Source organism: Canis aureus, chromosome 22 (genome assembly GCF_053574225.1).
Source record: "Canis aureus isolate CA01 chromosome 22, VMU_Caureus_v.1.0, whole genome shotgun sequence".
In the NCBI taxonomy this organism is placed as follows: domain Eukaryota; kingdom Metazoa; phylum Chordata; class Mammalia; order Carnivora; family Canidae; genus Canis; species Canis aureus.
In genome coordinates, this window is record NC_135632.1 from 19,191,857 (window position 1) to 19,211,433 (window position 19,577).

At 44.4% G+C, this 19,577-nt stretch overlaps 1 long non-coding RNA gene across 1 annotated transcript in view; it reads right to left on the reverse strand.

Annotated features, from left to right (window-relative positions):
• The window catches only part of LOC144294324 (uncharacterized), a 54,848-nt gene extending 35,496 nt beyond the window's left edge, over window positions 1–19,352 (reverse strand). Inside the window, exon 1 of the long non-coding RNA XR_013361735.1 lies at window positions 18,952–19,352. This is a non-coding gene — a long non-coding RNA (uncharacterized LOC144294324). The remainder of the gene's footprint in view (window positions 1–18,951) is intronic.
• Window positions 19,353–19,577: the final 225 nt, after the last annotated feature.

Here is a 19,577-nt window from a genome sequence, read left to right on the forward strand (position 1 = left end):
GGAAGTTTCTCTAAGAAGAGAGTGTTAGTGAGACAGTTATCCCCAAATGTGCCAAATATAGTGGTACCATTAAACAGAGAGACTAATTCTACAAATATTCATGTGAAAATGCTAAATGCACAGCTAAATAAGATGGTTAAGGCTTATAGCTCTACCATTTTGGAGGGGATAGACTCAACAGAACCAGCAGAAGAAACAGAAGTTTCCACTGAGGGAGAAGAGAGTTTTGAGAAGTATATTGGTTTTTTACTGATGCTGTAACAAATTACCAAGAACTTAGTGGCTTAAAACAATGCAAATTTATTCTCATACAGTCCTAGAAGTCAGAAGTCTGAAATGGGTCTTATGGAGCTAAAATTAAACTATTTTCAGAACTGTGTTCCTTTTGAAGGATCTACAAAAAAACTCCATCCCTTGCCTTTTCTAGCTTCTGGAGGCTGCCAGCATTCCTTGGCTCATGACTAGACATTACTCTGGCCTCTTGTTCCATCATTACAGCTCCTTCCCTGAATTGGATTCTTCTGTCTCCTTATAAGGACCTCGTAATTACATTGGGACCACCCAGATAACCCAGGATAATCTCCCCCATCTCAAGATCCTTAATCACCATTCACAAAGTCCCTTTTGCCATGTAAGGTAATATATTTAAGGTTCCAAGGATTAGGACATGGGATATCTTTGGAAGGTCATTATTCTGTCTACCACACGAAGGATATGATGGTCACAGAGAACCAACCCTGCCACTAGTCTGAGGAAAAGCCACTGAGTCTAGATACAGCCTCATCTGTATCCTTCAAAAAACTGGTTTTCACAAAATAGAAGGAATGGAAATTAAATGTGAAGAGATTAGAGGTGTGAAGATGTTAGAGAAAAGGAGGTAGAAATGCTACTCACTCTTCAGAAAAGTCCAGCAATGGAAGATGAAGAGACAACTATTGTCTGAGGGAGAATCAGGCCAAAAGAGGATAAGGAATGACAGAGTCATTGAAATATGAAAGTTGCAAGCAAAGACCCTTCTGAGTCATGGGGACACAGAAACAGACTAAGCCTTCGGGTGTCCAGGCTCAAAGGCACCTCCACAGAAATGCCATGGACGAGCCCCAAGAGGAAGAGAAGTTCAACATGACTCTTATCATATCCACCTGAGATGAGATGTTGACTCAACCTCCTTGACTCTCATGAAAAGGCCCAGAGTTCTGGTTAAGGAACAAGAAAGCAAACAGTCTAGAGATGGTTGGGTTGGAGGCTTGGCAGGATGGTTTCAATGGGGGATCTGGAAAGTGAACAATGCAGGACTGCTAGAGAGAGCAAGGGTAGAAAAGGCAGAGACGTGAAGGAAGGCTGGGGAATAGAGAACTGAAGTGAGCGGGGAGATAGCAGCATATATAAGGTTCCATCAACACTCATTAAGTGATGGAATGCATGGAGGAATGAACAGTCAATCCATAGTCACAAAGCAGCTAGTCTACTGAGTGTAATGTAGGACATGGGGCTGAAGAGGTGGCTATGATTAGATGAGGGAGGCTGGAGATGAACGGTGTCACATCACTAGTCATGCCACATCCCTAAGACACATATAGTTGCACGGATGAAAGTTACTGGCTTTCTTGGATGATCTATTTGCTTACCAAAGTTTAATGGGCCCCTGGACTCCAGGAAAGAAAGAACTCAAGGTTATTTCATCAGCTTCAATCAAGTTTTCTAACATTATTGAGCCCTATATCTTTCTTTGTTGGGGCAGAGGGTGATTATAAAAGACATCTTGAATGACTAAATTCAAGAAAACCTGAAATACACCATCTCCACTTGCCATGCAAATGTTTATCCAGGCCTGTCAGATGGACGTTGGCAGAAAGCACACTTCTTCCCCAGAGAAAAGAAAGATGTCACTAAAATTATCTTGGACTCCATAGGTGACATTAGTACAGCCAGACTGCAGAGCATCAAGTGCCAATTTACATGTTAGCTTCTGTTGTGCTAAATGAAAGAAATTGTACCCTTGTTGTGTCAATTATGTAGGTGAGAAAACTCCCCCTGCCGTGGGCCTGGCGCTGGGCTGCACGTGGGCCCAGGGGCCACTTATCTGCTTGTGTAGGTGGATTCTTTGCTGCTTGGCTCTAGAGGAAAATGCATCTTACATAAGGTGCTGCTCCATAGATAAGTCTGTTGTTAATATGCCTCAGACTGCCTTTGCCATGGCTATTATCACGGATACATACGACGTACATCTTTTTTATCGGTGTGCATTGTACTTGTGGTAAAAAAATAAATAAATAAAAAAGGAAAAGAGACCACAGGATGTCATTTGTTATTTTTAAAAAAAGAAAAAAATTTTGCTACAGATTCAACCCATACCACATATTATCCCCGATGAATAAAACTGGAACATCAAACATGAATTAATCAAATTTGTGGGTTTTTCAGAATGGACTTCTCCGCAGTGTAGTGTGATTCAGCAGGTACTTGTAGGGCATTATGCCCAAGTTGAATGAACTTGTTAAATGTTACCTGTTTATGATTTTGCCTCTTCATTACTGTTTTAAAATGTGCAGAATAATTTCCTCCCCTCTGCCAAAGAATAATTAATTAAATAAAATAAAATTTGGCAATGCACTCTTTTTTCTTTTTTTTTCTAAGATTGATTATTTATTTGAAAGAGAGAGAACTAGCGTGGCCACGTCCATGCAAGCAAGTGAGGTTGGGGGCAGGAGCAGCACAGAAGGAGAGAAAGAATCCTTAAGCAGACTCCCAGACACATGGGGCTCAATCCCAGGATCCTGGGATCATTACCTGAGCCAAAATCAAGAATTGGCTGTTTAACCTACTGAGCTACCCAGGTGCCCCTAATAATGCACTCTTAACTGAGAGAATGGAGGAAGAGAAATGGGGGCTCAGTGTGAAATCTGGGCCATTTCTTCTTTAACATCCAAGAACTGATCAGTCTAAAGAAACTGAGGCAGCTCAACCTGACATCTGTTCAAATAGAAGCCAACTCTACAGCAGAATGAGCCCCAACTGCATTATTAGGGAACTCCTGACCCTCCTCTGAAGACCCTAACCTGCCTAGCGGTGGGGAGGGAGGTAGGGGTTCAGAGTTGTGGGAAACTGTTTGAGGGTGTTCAGGCAATCATAAGCATAGAAGCTCCAAAAAGTTGGTTCTGAGGACAGGGGTAGAGACTGGAGAGTCAAGCCTCCAAAAGGAATGTGAATCTTCAGTGTAGAATGGCTGAGAATTTTGCTCATCATTTGTGCAAGAGGGTGGGCACTGATGGCTCCAGTTTCAAACATGCACAAGGGCTGCGGGAGGACATGTGGAGGGGACACTCTCAATGCTCCGCCCAGATCCTGTAGGATCTCTTTCACCATTTCTGTGTACCTCTCTCCTGGTTTCACTATGCTTTTGCCCTAATGGGCAGCATTGTACTTCTAGAATTCAGACCCTTCAAACAAACATCAGTCTACAAGTCCTAGACAGGACTGAATGCTAGGAAAGAGTCTTAGGTATTTTCCAGAGCTGGATCCAGACCACCAGAACACTCTCTAGTCTATAACTTGTGTATTCCCAGCAATCTCTAACCACCTCACCTCTTTGGTGATACCATTGCCACTGACTGCCAATCAGTGAACCATATTTATGTTGCCTTCTGCAAAACACTGAACACAAAACGGTTAAATCAGGAACCCCAATATCCCCACCACCAGCCACACACACACACACACACACACACACACACACACACACCCTCTTCCTTACCCTCAACTGCCAGCGCCAGGCAGAGGCATATTTAACAGTGTCTCTCACACAGAAAGTGCCATGGTACCTGTGTTTTGTCCCAGACCAAGAGGAAAACTCTACCCAATGTAATTAAAATGTCCCTCCCATCACAGATTGTAGCAGCAAAGAACAGTAAGCAGGGCAAGGTATCCAGCATCCAGACACCAGAAACAGGCTGAGTGCTCATTTAAGGGGAGAGGCTATGAATGAGAGAAAGCACAAAAATGAGAGCATGGGAGTGAGCAAGGCACACACATCCCCTCCACTCACCACTCCTGTCAGGCTGGCAACCATTCATTCCACCGTGTCTAGAAGCAAGAATCCTGCATTCGCTCATTTGAAAATAGGGTAATTGCTTATGAGCCTATCCATAGAAATCTACAAATAAAGTGTCAATATTTACAGATTTGAGTATCTACAAAGAAGTTTTCTGTCAACAATAAAAGTAACTAGGTCCAAAGTGAGTCCAAAATTGGACAAATTATACCAACTGCCTCTTAGTCCATTGGGTAAGGATAGCAAGTCACCTTGGGGCCCTAGGGGGCCCCTTCTTAGTTAGCAAATTAAGGCTTTATATAATATTTTATATTTGGGAAGAAGATGTTAAGGCCCCATAGGGATATAAGGTATAAAGTGTAAGGGGGCACCTGGGTGGCTCAGTCAGGTAAGCGCCTGCCTTTGGCTCAGGTCCTGATCCCAGGGTCCTGGGATGGAGGTCCACATTGGGCATCCTGCTCTGTGGGGAGCCTGCTTCTCCCTCTCCTTCTGCCACTCCCTTTGCTTGTGCTCTACCTTTATCAAATAAATAAAATCTTTAAAAAAAAAAAAAAAAGGTATAAGGTATATAGTGCCTGATGCCCCGAAGGAGAATAACAGGGCTGTATGGTGCAATGAAGGCACGTCCCCGCTAAAGACCACTAGATCTGCAGCGCTCAGAAGGAAGGTGGACCCACCAGGATAGGTAGACACATTAAAGCAAGAGGATTAAATTTTTATTTCAAGATGGTACTCGGGCTCAAACATAAGAATCTTAAAATTAAAAAAAAAAAAATCAACATTTCAGTCTAAATAGAGTGAACCGCGAAAGAGGCTTGGCACAAGCTGGAGGAGAAAAGAAAGACTATTTTATTGGCAACCCTTGCGGGGGGGGGGGGGGGGGGGCAGGGCTCTCTACCAGTTCCCAGGAGCGCTTCCCCCCTCCCCCCGGGGGCCCACCGCTTAGAGGTCAACCGCTTAGAGGTCAACGGCCGAGGATGAGGGCGGCATTCCAGCGAGCCAGCCCGCTCCTCCATTTGCTCTTGTCACTGGCATCAAGTCCTGGATCTAAGAGCTCCCCTAAGTAAGTTTAACACTGATTCAGCCAAGATTCTGCAGGAGTCGCTCGCAAGCACTTGCAGCCCCTCGGCCCCCACTGACTTGCCGCAGGACCAGGAGAGATGCTTCTCCAGGCAGGCGGCAGGCCCAGGCCGGGGCTGCTGAGAACGCGGGGAGAGACTGCCCCCCCCCCCCGCCGGGCCCCCAGCTCCGCAGCCGGCGCCCGATCCCGCGCCCAGCATCCCTCGGTCTGCATTAGCTCTCCGTAATAATCTCATATATCAAAGCTGGGAGAGACCCCGGCTCTGCCTGTGAGCGACGCTGAATATCATTATCCCAGCCCCCTCGCTCCCTCAGCTTCGTCTGCAAACTCCCGAGCTCCCCGGGGCCCTTCCCGAGGAAAGTGCCCTGCTCCTCGGACATTTGTTATTTTGCGGGTGAGGACTCGAGGCTCCACCGAGACCCAAGCAAATTAAGCGCAGCCGCCAGTTGGCCGCAACCAAGACCTACATTGACACCTCGTGGCCGCTCTGGGAACTACAGCCACTCTGGCGGGTTGCCCTGAAAGTTCCGAAAGCTCCGCAAGGCCCCTGGTCCAGATATTAACATCCAGGAAGAAGCCTGAACGGGAAACAAATAGTCCCTTTCAACACCTCTTTGGTGACAGACAGACCCACACTTCACCTTTAAATATCCTAATTCGGCAAGGAGAGGGAGAAAGTGAAGCCATAACTCCCTCCCCATCTCAGGAGAAAGCCAGGTCACTGAAAATAGAGAAATTGAGGAATTCAACACATAAGTGGAATCCAACCTTATGTCGCATATCCCTCTGACTTAGGAATCTGCCCTACATATAGTTACACAAATGTGTAAAGATAATGGTTGCAGCAGTGTTGGCATTTTAAAAAAGAAAAGAGAGAACAGAATCTAAAAAGGCCATACACACTGAGGGGGACACTTGACGGGATGAGCACTGGGCGTTATTCTTATGTTGGTAAATTGAACACCAGTAAAAAATTAATTTATTAAAATAAATAAATAAATAATAAAAATAAAAATAAAAAGGCCATACATATATATACATAACAATGTGTATTTAACAACACTCTGAAGTCAGGCATATATATACGCATATGTGTATATGTGTGTATATATTTACAGTATACATGAGATGACTTTTTTGTTATTGTTACACACATAACTTTTTTGTTATTGTTTTGTTATTTGGAGTCTCTTTTCCTCCTGATGGCAGAAAATATAATTATAGTCTGTCCCGGATGAAGTCAGGCATTTTATATTTACACTTAGTCAATGCATAAGTTTTCTTGCCTTACCTTGGCCCTTAGGTTTAGGGGCCTATCTCATCACATTTTAAGGGGGAGGTGTCTGCTCCCCAAGTCTCCAAATGAAAGTTTATCACTGACCTCTCAGTTCCTGAGCCCTCAAACTTTATCTGGAGAGTTCTATAACACCCTCATATGTGATATCTAATCCCCCAGGGGAGGGCACAGAAGGCCTCCTTTTTAAAGCCTGATTTTCTGTTACTTCCTCCCCATCTTCCCTCTATCTCCTCCTCAGTTTGATCTAGTCTGGGGTTAGGAAAAGGAGGGAAAACTGCTAATACATAATCTGATTAATCTTTTCTCTTTTTTAAGAATTTATGTATTTATTCATGAGAGACACAGAGAGAGAGAGGCAGAGGGAGAAGCAGGCTCCATGCAGGGAGCTGGACCTGGGACTCAATCCTGGGTCTTCAGGATTACGCCCTGGGCCGAAGGCAGACGCCAAACCACTGAGCCACCCAGGGATCCCCTGATTAATCTTTTTCTATTTTATATCTGAGATGAGAACTTTTTAGCTTAAAACCCAAGAATTTGGCATAATTCGTCTCTAATTCCACCATGACAGCTTCCTTAAAGCATTGAGTATTTCCCATCTACCTTCCCAAATTGTGAATGGAGGAGGGATCCAGAAAGGGAGTGTGGGGTCAAAGAACTATAACTGGTGATACTTCTCATATCATCCCATCTCAGAGAGGGAGAAGGATCTTGGAAGGAGAAACACCAAAATTAGTAGAACCTCACTGCCTCTTCTAGAAGACTTGAATCAGTGGGGCCCCAGTCACAGAGCCAGATTGCAACACTTAGAAAAACCCCTGGAATGAGCCCCTTCTGTGTTTAGCACCATGCCCCTGAGCCCTAAATAACAAGTGCCTTGAGCTTATCATAAGCTATCTGAGTACCAGAAGCAGCAAAAGTCTTGCTCCTCCCCACTCCCCACCATGGGGAAAGAAAGACCTATTAAACAGTTTGCAGAGAAAGAAGGAATTTGTAGGAAGTCAGGAAGACTCTAGTCACATGTCCCCTATTCTCCTACCCTGGGCCAAGGAAGACAAAAGACACTCATACTCATGACAGATGTTTCCTTTGGTAGGAATGTAATCAGGTGCAACACTGTCTCACAACTTCACTGGTGCTGGATCTCCTTTTCCTGTTCCCAGTGGGTCATAGTGGTGCTTGGGAGGATTGTTTGGGTTTTTTTATTACTTTACCCTCATCACAATCCATGTACTTTTCTAAGCTGGAATTTTATCACAATTATGGAAATTTTTCAGCCATTTACTCCTCTATGTTCTCTTTAGTTTTGTTTTCTCATTCAGGAACTCCTCTTGAATGTGTTTTGGAATCTCTCAACTATCTTCCATGATTCTCAACATCTCATTCATATTTTTCATTTATTCATCTTTTGGTGCTGTCTTATGTAATTTTTTCTATCTTTTGATTGACTCATCTTTCATTAGCTATTCTACTTGGGTTTTTTTAAGATTTTATTTACTTATTCATGAGAGACACAGAGAGAGAGAGGCAGAGACATAGACAGAGAGAGAAGCAGGCTTCATGCAGGGAGCCCGATGTGGGTCTCAATCCCAGAACTCCAGGATCATGCCTTGGGCTGAAGGCAGGTGCTCAACCGCTGAGCCACTGAGGTCTACTTGGTTATTGATTCTATTTGTCAGTCTTTTATTTCCAATAGCATTATTTTTCATAATTACCTGTTGATGTTTAATCATCTCTTGGTCTCATTACAAAGATGCTATTCCCTCCTTACCTCTTCAGTCTGTAACATGATGTTAAACTTAAAAGTAATAGGGAAGGACCATATGGGAAGGAAGGGAAATAGAATGGGGAATATCTCTAAATAAAGATAATAACAAAATCATAATGCCACCCAACATGATATATCCTACATACAATTAAAACCACACTCTTTCCCCAAAAGAGGTAAAGTCCTTGAGTAATGTTTATTTCTCTTTGATATCCCATAACTTAAATTCTATGATGTTAAGTTAACAATTCTTAAATATTAGGATATAAAGTCAATATATCTCATGTTGCATGATAAAGGAAGAAAACAAAGATATTTGCTTTATACACACACCTATAAACATATTCATAACACAGTAAGGAGGAATGCTTGTGACAGACTCCTCATTTCTGTATCTGGTCATGTGGTATTTATAACCATTTTTTTCTGCTACCCATTTCCTTTGCCTGCAATAAGCACCTCAGCTAGTTCTTTACCTGCTGACGTGACTCAAATCCTCATTCTTGAAAGGTCTGGGCCATTAGTGGTCCTGCCTGGATTGGACTGTTGTGGTTTTCCATTGAGCTTAATCACAGCACATTTTAATAGTAGGAGACACCCTAAGGGATCTCCTGTATTATATACACCTTGTTATCTTCACTGTGGAACAGGAGTCCAATATCCCTTGGTAGTCAAGATTAATCACCTCTGCTAGCACACTAACTCCTTTCTTTGCCTGTTGACTCAGAGACATGAAGACTCTAAAGTAGCCAAATGGTAGTCTTAACTTCCAGTTCAATGGAATTGTGTCTCTTGGTGGAGGCTTTCCTCCTCTGTAGCTAAGACCTCTAGGCCTACAGAGCATAAGGAAGAAAAAGAAGCCAAAAATTTTGCTAGCAGGTAACTAGAGGTAATAATGAGTGGTACCATTCCCATTTCCACCTCTTGATTCTTGGACCCATGAATTTCGGCTTAGGAAAAAGGGTACTACTTTATATCAGACACTGATTCAGAGCATAAATTTTCTTGTTAAGACTGATGCCCTAACCCAGCAAAGGCACTGCCATCTGGTTGGTACCATATAATTGAGTGTTCAAAAGATCACTCCATAGTTCCACCAAATCATATGCCTTGGGATGGTGTAGAACATTGTAAGATCAATGAAGTCTACATAAGCATGGGTTCATTGCAGCACTTCTTATGCTGTGAAGTTCCTTAATCAAAAGCAATTCTGGGGGCCTCAAAGTGATTCAGTCAGTTAATCAAGAGCCAACTCTTGAATTCAGTTCAGATCATGATCATGATCTCAGAGAAGTGAGATGGATCCCTAAGTAAGGCTCTACACTCAGCATGGAGTCTGCTTGAGATTCTCTCTCCCTCTCCCTCCTGCTCCTCCCCATGTTCATGATTTCTCTCTCTCTCTCTCTCTCTCTCTCTCTCTCTCTAATAAATAAATAAATTCTTTAAAAGGAGCAGCAGCAGCAGCAACAGCACTGTGTAGAATATTATGACAGTGGATAAGGCATTCTGTAAGTCCATGGGTGGTGGTTTTGGCAGAAGCACTGTATACAGGGAAGGCAAATCCATATCCAGAATAAGTGTCTATTCCAGTAGTTAACCTGCCACCAGGTCACAAGGTAATTAACCCAGGAATAGTGCCATATGGGGGACTCAATGTTGGTCTCTGCTGGAAGACTGAACACTAGCAGTGGCCACAGCAAGGCTGACCTTGGTGAATGGAGATCCATGTTATTGAGTCTATACATAACCTCTATCCTAGCCACCATGGCCACCTCAAACATGGGTTCATTGAATGATGACAGAGGTGACTGGAGAAAGAGGCTGAATAGAATCCACAGAATGCATCATCCCATCAACTTGATTATTAAAATACACCTCTTCTAAAGTCATCCTTTAGAAGAGGTGCATTCAATGGGACACAAATATTTGCCCATTCAGAGGAATCTATCCACACATTTCTTCCCCAAATTTTTTGTCACCAATTTTTCAATCATGTTCTTTCCAAGTCCCTAAACAATCCAGCCAAACCACAGGCCACAGCCCATGAATCAGCATACAACAGCATATCTGTTCACTTCTCCTCGCAAGTAAAGTCAACCACCAGGCATATTGTTCAAAGTTTTGCCCACTGGGAGGGTTTCTCTACACCACTGTCCATCAGGGATGTCCCAAAGAGGAGCTATTGTGCTACAGTAAAGCTGTCCACTTTTGGATAGTGCCTGTATAATTATAAACCAGGCCCAAGTCTTCTCTTCCTCTGTCAATTGATCATAGGAAACTCCCCATGAGACCAAAGGTGCAGGCTGAAAGGGAGAAGTCAATGTAGCAAAAGTGGGGATCCTGGACATTTGTGCTACTTCCTCACATAACTTAGTTGTTCCTTCAGGGCCTGTTTGGGCTCAATTACATATATATTCCACTTCCCTTTGATGATGGAGTGTTGCTATATCCAACTTTATGGTTTGGTATATCAGATAACACCCAGTTCATGATTGGCAACTTGGTCACGTGGTAATTTTTTTGCCCATAGTTAAGCGTTCAGTCTCTACTAAGGCCCAGTAGCAGGCCGAGAGCTGTTTCTCAAAAAGAATGTAGTTATCTACTGAAGATTCCAGAGTTTTACTCCAAAATCCTAAGGGCCTGTGTATGATTTACCTACAGGGGTGTGTCAAAGGCTCCAAATATCATCTCTATCTGCCACTGACAGTTTAAGCCCCATTGGATTTGCTGAAGCATATGGCCTAAGCAGCAGAGCAGTTTGCACGGTGGACTGGACCTATTGCAGAGCTTTCTCTTCTTTGGGCCCCACTCATAACTAACAGCTTTTTAGGCCACTGTAAATGGACTAGAGTAACACACTCAAATGATGAATATGTTGCCTCCAAAGTCCAAAGAGGCCCATTAGGTATTATACCACATTTTTGGTTGTAGGACAGGCCAGATGCAACAGTGTATCCTTCCACCTTGGAAAAGATATCTCAATAGTCCCTACACACTGGACCCCTAGAAATTTTACTGAGATAGAAGGCCCTTGAATTTTAATCAGATTTGTTTCCCACCCTCTAATACACATATATTTTACCAATAAGTCTAAAGTAAATGCTACTTCTTGTTCACTAGATTCAATCAGCATAATGTCAACCATATAATGGACCAACACCGTATCTTACAGAAGAAAAAGGTGACCAAGATCTCTGTAAATTAAATTATAACCCAGGGCTAAAGAGTTGATATACCCCTGAGGTAGGACAGTGAAGGTGTATTTCTGGCTTTCCTAGGCAAAAGCAAACTGCTTTGGTGATCCTGACTAACAGGTATTGAGAAAAAAGCAATGGGAAGATCAAAAGCTAGGTACCAGGGGATGGGTTGTTTTGCTCAAGCAACGAAACCATATCTGGTATAGCATCTGCAACTGGAGTCACCACTGGTTAAGTTTATGATAATCCATAATCCATTGCCATTCTCCAAGATCCATCTGTCTTCCAAATAGGTGAGTGAAATGAGGATATAGTTGGAATCACCATCCCTGCATCTTTTGTCCTTGATGGTAGCACTAACCTCTGCAATCCCTCCAGGTACTTGGTATTGCTTTTGATTTACTGTTTTCCTAAGTAGGAACAGTTCTACTTGGTCTTTCCCATCCTAATAGTCCTCATTCCACCAATTAGGGAACCAGCGTGGGGATTCTACTAGTCGCTAAGTATATCTATTCCAATTATTCATTCTAGAACAGGGAAATAACACAGGATGTGCTGAGGGACCCAATGGGCCCACTATGAGTCAAATCTAAATTAAAACTCCATTAATCACCTGACTTCCATAACACTCTAATATTTTTTTCTTTCTTTTTTTTTTTTTTTTTTCTTCATAACACTTTATTCTTGACTGGTAAACCACAGTGACATTTTGGGTCTCCTGGAGTTAATGTCAATTCACAGATAGTGTCCAGTAGTCCCCAACACCTCTGATTATTTCCTTTTCCCCAATGGACAGTTGCCTTCCTAAAAGCTGTAAGTCCCTTTGGGGAAGACTGGGATGAAGATTAATAGTGTAAATTTTTAGTTGTGTACCAGGGTCCTTCCTAAAGGGGATGTAGTCCCCTCTCCATTCAAAGGGATCTGGGTTTATAAGCTGGCTCAAGTTTAGGAACTGATTGAGGAGCTCTGACTCCGTTTTTATGGTTCAGGTTAAACTTGTTCCCTTGACTTAGAACTTTTCGTATACAGATCATGTAAAATTTTAGTAGGCTTCCTACCTACTTTCACTTCTAGGAATACCATAAGCAACTAGCCAATGCCATAGGTCAGTCTGATTGCTGCACTGACTCTGGTGTCTACTACAGTAACTACACTCACCTTGCCTTTGGCAGTTGAGTGCCACCCCTTTACCCCAGCCACCCCAAGATCCAATTGTTCCCACTGTATTTTGGTTTCCCAGTTCAATGACTGCAGCTCCTCACTATAAGGTCTGATCTACAGAAAAGAGCAATCATAGAGCTCTGCAAGTATATAGGGACTCTTCACAAATTTAGTTCTCACGGGAATAGTAAAATGTATGTTTTCTGTACCTCCCAGAGTGGGCAAATCTTAAATGATAAATCCATTCCAATATTCTAATCTCCCTAAGTCTTTGAATCCTTTCTTCTACTTTAAACCAAGGCATGTCAATCATTTCTAATTTGTTCACTGTGAGCCACCTTTTGGTCCATGTTTATGTTAACCAGACAAACTGTTAGAGTCCTTCCGAACTCCTTGAGCTGCAGTATAAATGCAGAATCTGTTTAGTGAATCTATATCAATAATTTCAACATGATCCAAATGAACATCCTCTCCACTATTACCTCACATCCTCAATATCTATTCCTACACATGTTCCCCAGATTTCTGTCCGCACAAATCAGAAAACTCAAATAATCTTTTGGAATGTAGTACAGCTCCTTAGGGGTCACATCTGATACCTCACCTTTAAGGACTGTTGGGATTTGAGTCTAGAAGCAAAGATAGCAAGTGGATGTGAGGCCTGAGGAAACTCACCATCGTCTTGCATGGTTACTGCCTCAGGGGTGTCCTTATAGCTTCTTCAGCCAATGCAGAGTTAATTCTCTCAGTAGGGAATCACTACCACTAGGGGTAGGAAGTCAGTTTCTACTGTGGGTAAGGAGGCCTCTTCCATGTGCAAAAAAAAATTCATCAAAATTAAGGGGCTCAAGGCTCTCAGCTTCATCAGGGACTTCCTACACACCTCCAATTGAACTTATAGAATCCCGTTCTTCCCCAATCTATGCCCTAACTCTAATACCCTGCAAGGCTGGATGTTTAATACACATTATATAATTCAGCCAATTGCAGGGTAAGAGTCTGCATTTGATTTTCAGCAATTTCAACTCTTCACCTATAGTAGATAAGAGTCTCCTTCAGGGCACACATAGACACTTTCAGTTGATTCATGTGGCATTTGAACTGGGAATTCAAATCCCCGAGCTCATCCTTTTTTTTGACACTTTGTCCAGAAGCATTAGAAGCAACCAGCCAACTTCATTTGTGATTTTTCAAAAAATGTTAGAAAATATTAAATACACAGTTACCCAACTCCTTGCTTATTGGTGGTTAATTAAGAATATCCAATAATGATATTTTGTACATCTTTATTGCCAAATTATACCATAGATTATCAATGTCCTCTTTACTAGAGGAAATAGAGTCATTAGCATGTTTAAATCTAATTAGAGGGGGGATCCCTGGGTGGCACACCGGATTAGCGCCTGCCTTTGGCCCAGGGCGCGATCCTGGAGACCCGGGATTGAATCCCACGTCGGGCTCCCGGTGCATGGAGCCTGCTTCTCCCTCTGCCTGTGTCTCTGCCCCTCTCTCTCTCTCTCTCTCTCTCTGTGTGTGTGACTATCATAAATAAATAAAAAATTTTTAAAAATACATTAAATCTAATTAGAGGAGATCCCTGGGTGGCTCAGCGGTTTAGCGCCTGCCATTGGCTCAGGGCATGATCCTGGAGTCCTGGGATCAAGTCCCGCATCAGGCTTCCTACATGGAGCCTGCTTCTCCCTCTGCCTCTCTCTCTCTTTCTCTCTCTCTCTCTCTCTCTCTGTGTCTCTCATGAATAAATAAATAAATAAAATCTTTTAAAAAATAAAATAAAATAAATCTAATTAGATTAGAGAATCAATTCCTGAAACCCCTGAACCAATTCAGAAAATTCATCCCTAAAATTCTGTTCTTCTAGAACCACTCTCAATAACCAAAATCTATATTAGTCTGGGAGTTAGAGATGGATAGATAGATAATAAGGAATTGGCTCATGTGATTATGAAGGCTAAGAAGTCCCAGGATCTGTACTTGGCAAACTAGAGACCCAGGAGAGCAATGATGTAAATTCTAGTCTGAGCCTGAAGGCAGGAGGAGACTAATATTCCAGCTTGAAATCAGTCAAGCAGAGAGAGACTTCTTTCTCATCCAGCCTTCTTACTCTATTCAGGACCTCAGTAGATTGGATAAGGCTCACCAACACTGGAGAGGGCAATCTGCTTTACTCACTCTACCTATTCAAATGTTGTTTTTTTTTTTTCCTATTCAAATGTTAATCTCATCCAGAAAAATCCTCACACACACACCCAGAATAATGTTTATCCAAATATCTGGGCATTCTCATGTTCCAGTCAAGTTGACACATAAAAGTAACCATTAAAAACTGGAAGAATTAAATTAATTGCCTACATCATGGAATTACAGTCTGAGAATTTCAACAGAAAAGCTTATAAAGAGCCATGAAAGTGTCCATAGGAGAAGGAAATCAGCTTTAAATCTCAGCCAGTCCCAGGGAACCCAAATCCAGCTTTCAACTGTTCCAATCAGGTAAGTCCCTTCCTGAGCCCCCTTTCCATTCTATCCTTGAAATCCAATCTCAGATGGGTCCACCATGGCAGCAGGTGAAGGAGGAGGAGGTAAAAGAGAGATGGAAACAGACCCTGCACTTCCCTGAAGTAAGGAAGCCAACCAACTTACTAAAGACAAAAGAAGTTTTCTCTCTCATAAGAGTTTAATGTTTTTATTACTATCTGGGAATAGGCAATTTTAATTACGAATTGAATTAAAGTGACTGAGTTAAAATAACTACAGAGTTTTCTATCACCTAAGAGTGACCCAAAAAGTCATCACTGACAAGGAAAAAACTGCCCCCACCAAGTAATTTTTAAGAGAGGGTAGGAGACCCCCCATGAGTCAGTAAATTTTCAAAGTATCCATTATTTCCATCTCTGTGTTATTAATTTTTCTGTTTGCTCAGTCTGAAATATGCCTCATAACGCATTTCATGTCTTTTGTCATTGTTTTTTTATAGCTCATTCTGCACGGTAGTGTTTTCCACAAACAAGTCCTTCTGTGGTAGATACTTTTGCCTTAGCCCATTCTTCCTAGTTTACACACTTAGGACTAGGTGTTAGAGATTTTCTTTTTTTTTTTTTTAATTTTTTTTATTTATTTATGATAGTCACGCAGAGAGAGAGAGAGGCAGAGACATAGGCAGAGGGAGAAGCAGGCTCCATGCACTGGGAGCCCGACGTGGGATTCAATCCCGGGTCTCCAGGATCGCGCTGGGCCAAAGGCAGGCGCTAAACCGCTGTGCCACCCAGGGATCCCCGGTGTTAGAGATTTTCAAGTGTTTGCTCTAAGCCAACAAAATTCCCGATGCTGTACCCCTGTACAGGACCAGTCCAGACAAAGATGTCCCCTTTTCTTCCTGCACCATGGGCAAGCAGCACATTTCTGAGTGTTTTCAGTCCTGGGTCACTAAATAGACAAGCCCCAACCCCAGCTTCATGCAATGAACATGGGTCCACTCTCCTGCCAAACTTGGGGTACACTCATTTCCATTCCCACATGAGCTTTGAAGTCCAACCTATATATACCCAATTCCTTCTACCCTTGGGCTCTATTTCATCAGCTTACTCTTAACACTATTGACCATAAAGATTGTGTGTGTGTGTGTGTGTGTGTGTGTGTGTGTGTGTGTGTGATATCTATCGTTCCTCTGTGTTTGGAGAAGTTTACAAAAAGGGTTTGATGTGTGCTCACTCCATCATCTTGATCAGATGTCTTCCAGTCATGCCTCAGACACTACTGAGCTAGATGAGCAGGATATATGCCTCAGTCCCAAGTCACCCCAGTTTTGCAATAGAATGAACAAGTCTATTTTCCCTCAGTGATGGGAAGAATTTGCTTGCTTATTACTAGCTTTGTAAGAGAAATCCCTCCCTCTCTTGTCCTGTCTGCCCAGAAGAGTAGACACCACTCCATGAGAGCTGATGTAAGACAGATTATTCCACATTCTAGACAGCCACAGTGTCAGGAGCTTCCCCAAGCCCTCCCTCTCACAATAAGAACTTCAGAGATGACTCAGAGTTTTCAGATAAAATCTCAGGTGCAGATGCTGATATCACATAGTCAGCCTCCTACTCAAACAGGCTCAGAAGGCTCCAGGCCTCCAATGTGCTGCTCTCACCAGAATCCTATTCTTTCCTGGGACTGCATCATCAGCCCAGCCTGGCTGATCAGCCCAAGCCTTAAAGCTCCAACAACCAGTTAGGATAAGAAAAACAAGAAGAGGGACCTAAGCACTCCCACTGGGGCTGGTGGAGAGTCTAGACCCAGAGAGGCAACATGGATGGCTCAGGAACTACATTTGTTTAGCATAGAAGCAGCCCCTATAGCCACACCCCTCAGACCTCTACAGCCACACATCACCTTCCCTGAGAGCTGAGCAAGTGGTCAATCAGCAAGAAGTTCAGCTGACTAGAATCACTGCATACCAACTGTACACCAGACACCACTAAAAACTTTACATACATTTTCTCATTTATTCATCTACCCATTCTCATGTGGGAAATAATGTCAGTTCCATTTTTCAGATGAGTAATTGAAGCTCAAAGAGGTTAAGTAATTTGCCAAAGATCACACAGCTGTTAAGTGACAGAGTCATAATTCAAACCCGGGGAGTCTAAAGCCAAAAGAAGCACTATTGGTCCCTCCGTTCTCACTGCCTCTGGCAATGGGGTTCTCCAGGATGTTGAATTGGTTCACCCTACAGCAGCTCCCACAGAGAGGTATCCACCTTTCTGGGAGGGACAAGAAGAGCATGAACCTCAGTCTAGAATGAGGAGTGAAGGAAGGCTATACCATGAAAGAAAAGAGCAATCCCCCAACCACACAGATCTCAGCAAGAGGACCCTCAAGGATCTCATTTGGACCTACTGTCTGATGGTGTCCCAGGGTTTGCCTGCAATCAAAGCTCCCAGGTGTCTCTTACAGGAGGGTACCCCAACAGTCTCGTAGAGCCCCACCCTGGAAAGGCAGTCCAGATGCCTCCCGCTCTGCCTTGAGGAAGAATATGGGCATTTGTGTCATTTAGGGATTGGAATTAGGCAGATGCCAAGTAACCCCAGTAGTGCACTTCCATGACCCAGCTTCTCCTTATTGTTGCCTGGTTGCAGGTCTCGAGTTCCTCTGACCTGCACTGCTGGCATATGCACAGCTGGCACTGTGCCAGGCAGCCTTTGACTGCTGGGGCCTCCAGGCCTTTTGCATTCAGGCCAACCCCAGAAAGGGAGGTGATGTACGGCCTGGCCGTTGAGCCCTGAGGGGTGTGGCTGTATGGGCTGCTTCTATGCCAAGCAAATGTAGTTCCTCAGCCATCCATGTTTCAGAGAGTCAGCCACTCTCTGAAAATCTTTTCTAGGTAGTAGCCTTTACCAGCAACAGTCAGTCCCCACTCGGAATGGCTCCCTGATTGGTTCTAGGCTTCTCCAGAAAGCAAGGCTCCCAAGTATCCATCCGTGGAGGGTTCCCAACCAACCGGTGTGGGGCCTCACCCTGACCAAACAGCCCACTGGCCTTCAGCTCCACCTCCCAGGAAATATGCACATTTGAAGGTAGGTGTAGGTGAAGGCCTGGAACTAGGCAGCTGCTAGGTAGGTAGTCCCTGACAGCTTTTCCTGTAAGGAAGCTGCTAGGTAGGTAGTCCCTGACAGCTTTTCCTGTAAGGAAGCTGCTAGGTAGGTAGTCCCTGACAGCTTTTCCTGACTTGACATTGTTTTGTTCCAGGGCCCTGGCTCCCCCACACTGTCCCTACATACACAGTCCCAGTTCACACCCCACACCTTGTTAGCGGGCCTGGGGCTGCCGGGGACAACCCCAGGCCCCATGGGACTCTGGCAGGATGCCACCAACTGAATAGAGAGCCCACATCCCAAAGATATTTCTGACATTGCATTTAAAGCTGGGGACTGCCAGTCCCTGCTTGGCCCAGCTGCCTCAGGGTGTCCGGGCCTCCTCCCCCAGGCAAGGCTCCCAGGTGTCTCTTGCTGGAGGTTACTCTCACCCTCCCACGCAGCCCCACCCCGGCAAGGCAGCCCATACAGCTCCAGCTCTGCCTCTGGGGTAGCATGCACATTTGTGTAGGTGAGAGCTTGGAGCCTTGTACCCCCCATAGCAACCCTGTCAGGGCCTCTCCAGGCACTTGCCCTGTTCCAGGCTCCCCTGACCTGCACGGCTCATGCATGCCCAGCACACACTCTGTCAGCCTTTCCAGGGCACCTCAGGCCCTCCAGGCCTGTGGCTTCAGGCCGGTCCCAATCCTCCTGCACAGCTTCCTGGATGAAGGGAGCTCAACCCTCCAAAATTTCTCTGAGGTGGCTTCTAAAAGGGGTGACATCAGTCCCCACTGGCTGCCTGCTAGAGTCCCCGGCTTACCCATCATCGAGGCTCCCAGGTGTCTCTTGGGGAATGGTACCCGGCAGCCCACCAAGCCTCGTCCTGGCCAGGCAGTCCAGATTCCTCCAGCTTCTCTTTCAAGAGAAACATGTGCATTTCTGTAGCTAAGGCTTGGAACCAGGCAGATGTCGGGTAACCCCTATGGCTCCCCCCGGAACCTAGCCGCTTCTTACAGCTGCTGAGTTTCCAGGGCGGGCTCCGCAGGCCTGCTCAGCTCCCGCATGCGCAGTACACACCCCATCAACCCACCCAGTGCATCCCGGGCCCTTCAGGCCTGTGGAGCCCAGGCAGGTCCCAAACCACCTGCACAGCCTCCTTCGTGGAGGGATGCCGCCCCCCAATATCTTTCAGAGGCAGCAGCCTTAAACTTGCAATAGTCAGACCCCATTTGGACAGCCTGATGAGGCTCAGGGGTTTGCCCACATTCAAGGCTTCCAGGTATCTCTTGTTGGAGGGCGCCCCAAGTGTCCAGCACAGCCCCACCCCAGCAAGATGGTCCAGATGCCTCCGGCTCTGCCTTCAGGGGTATATGCACATTTATGTAGATTAAGGCTTGGAATGAGTACCTGCTCCTGTGACCCAGCCTCTCCCTGCAGCTGCCCTGT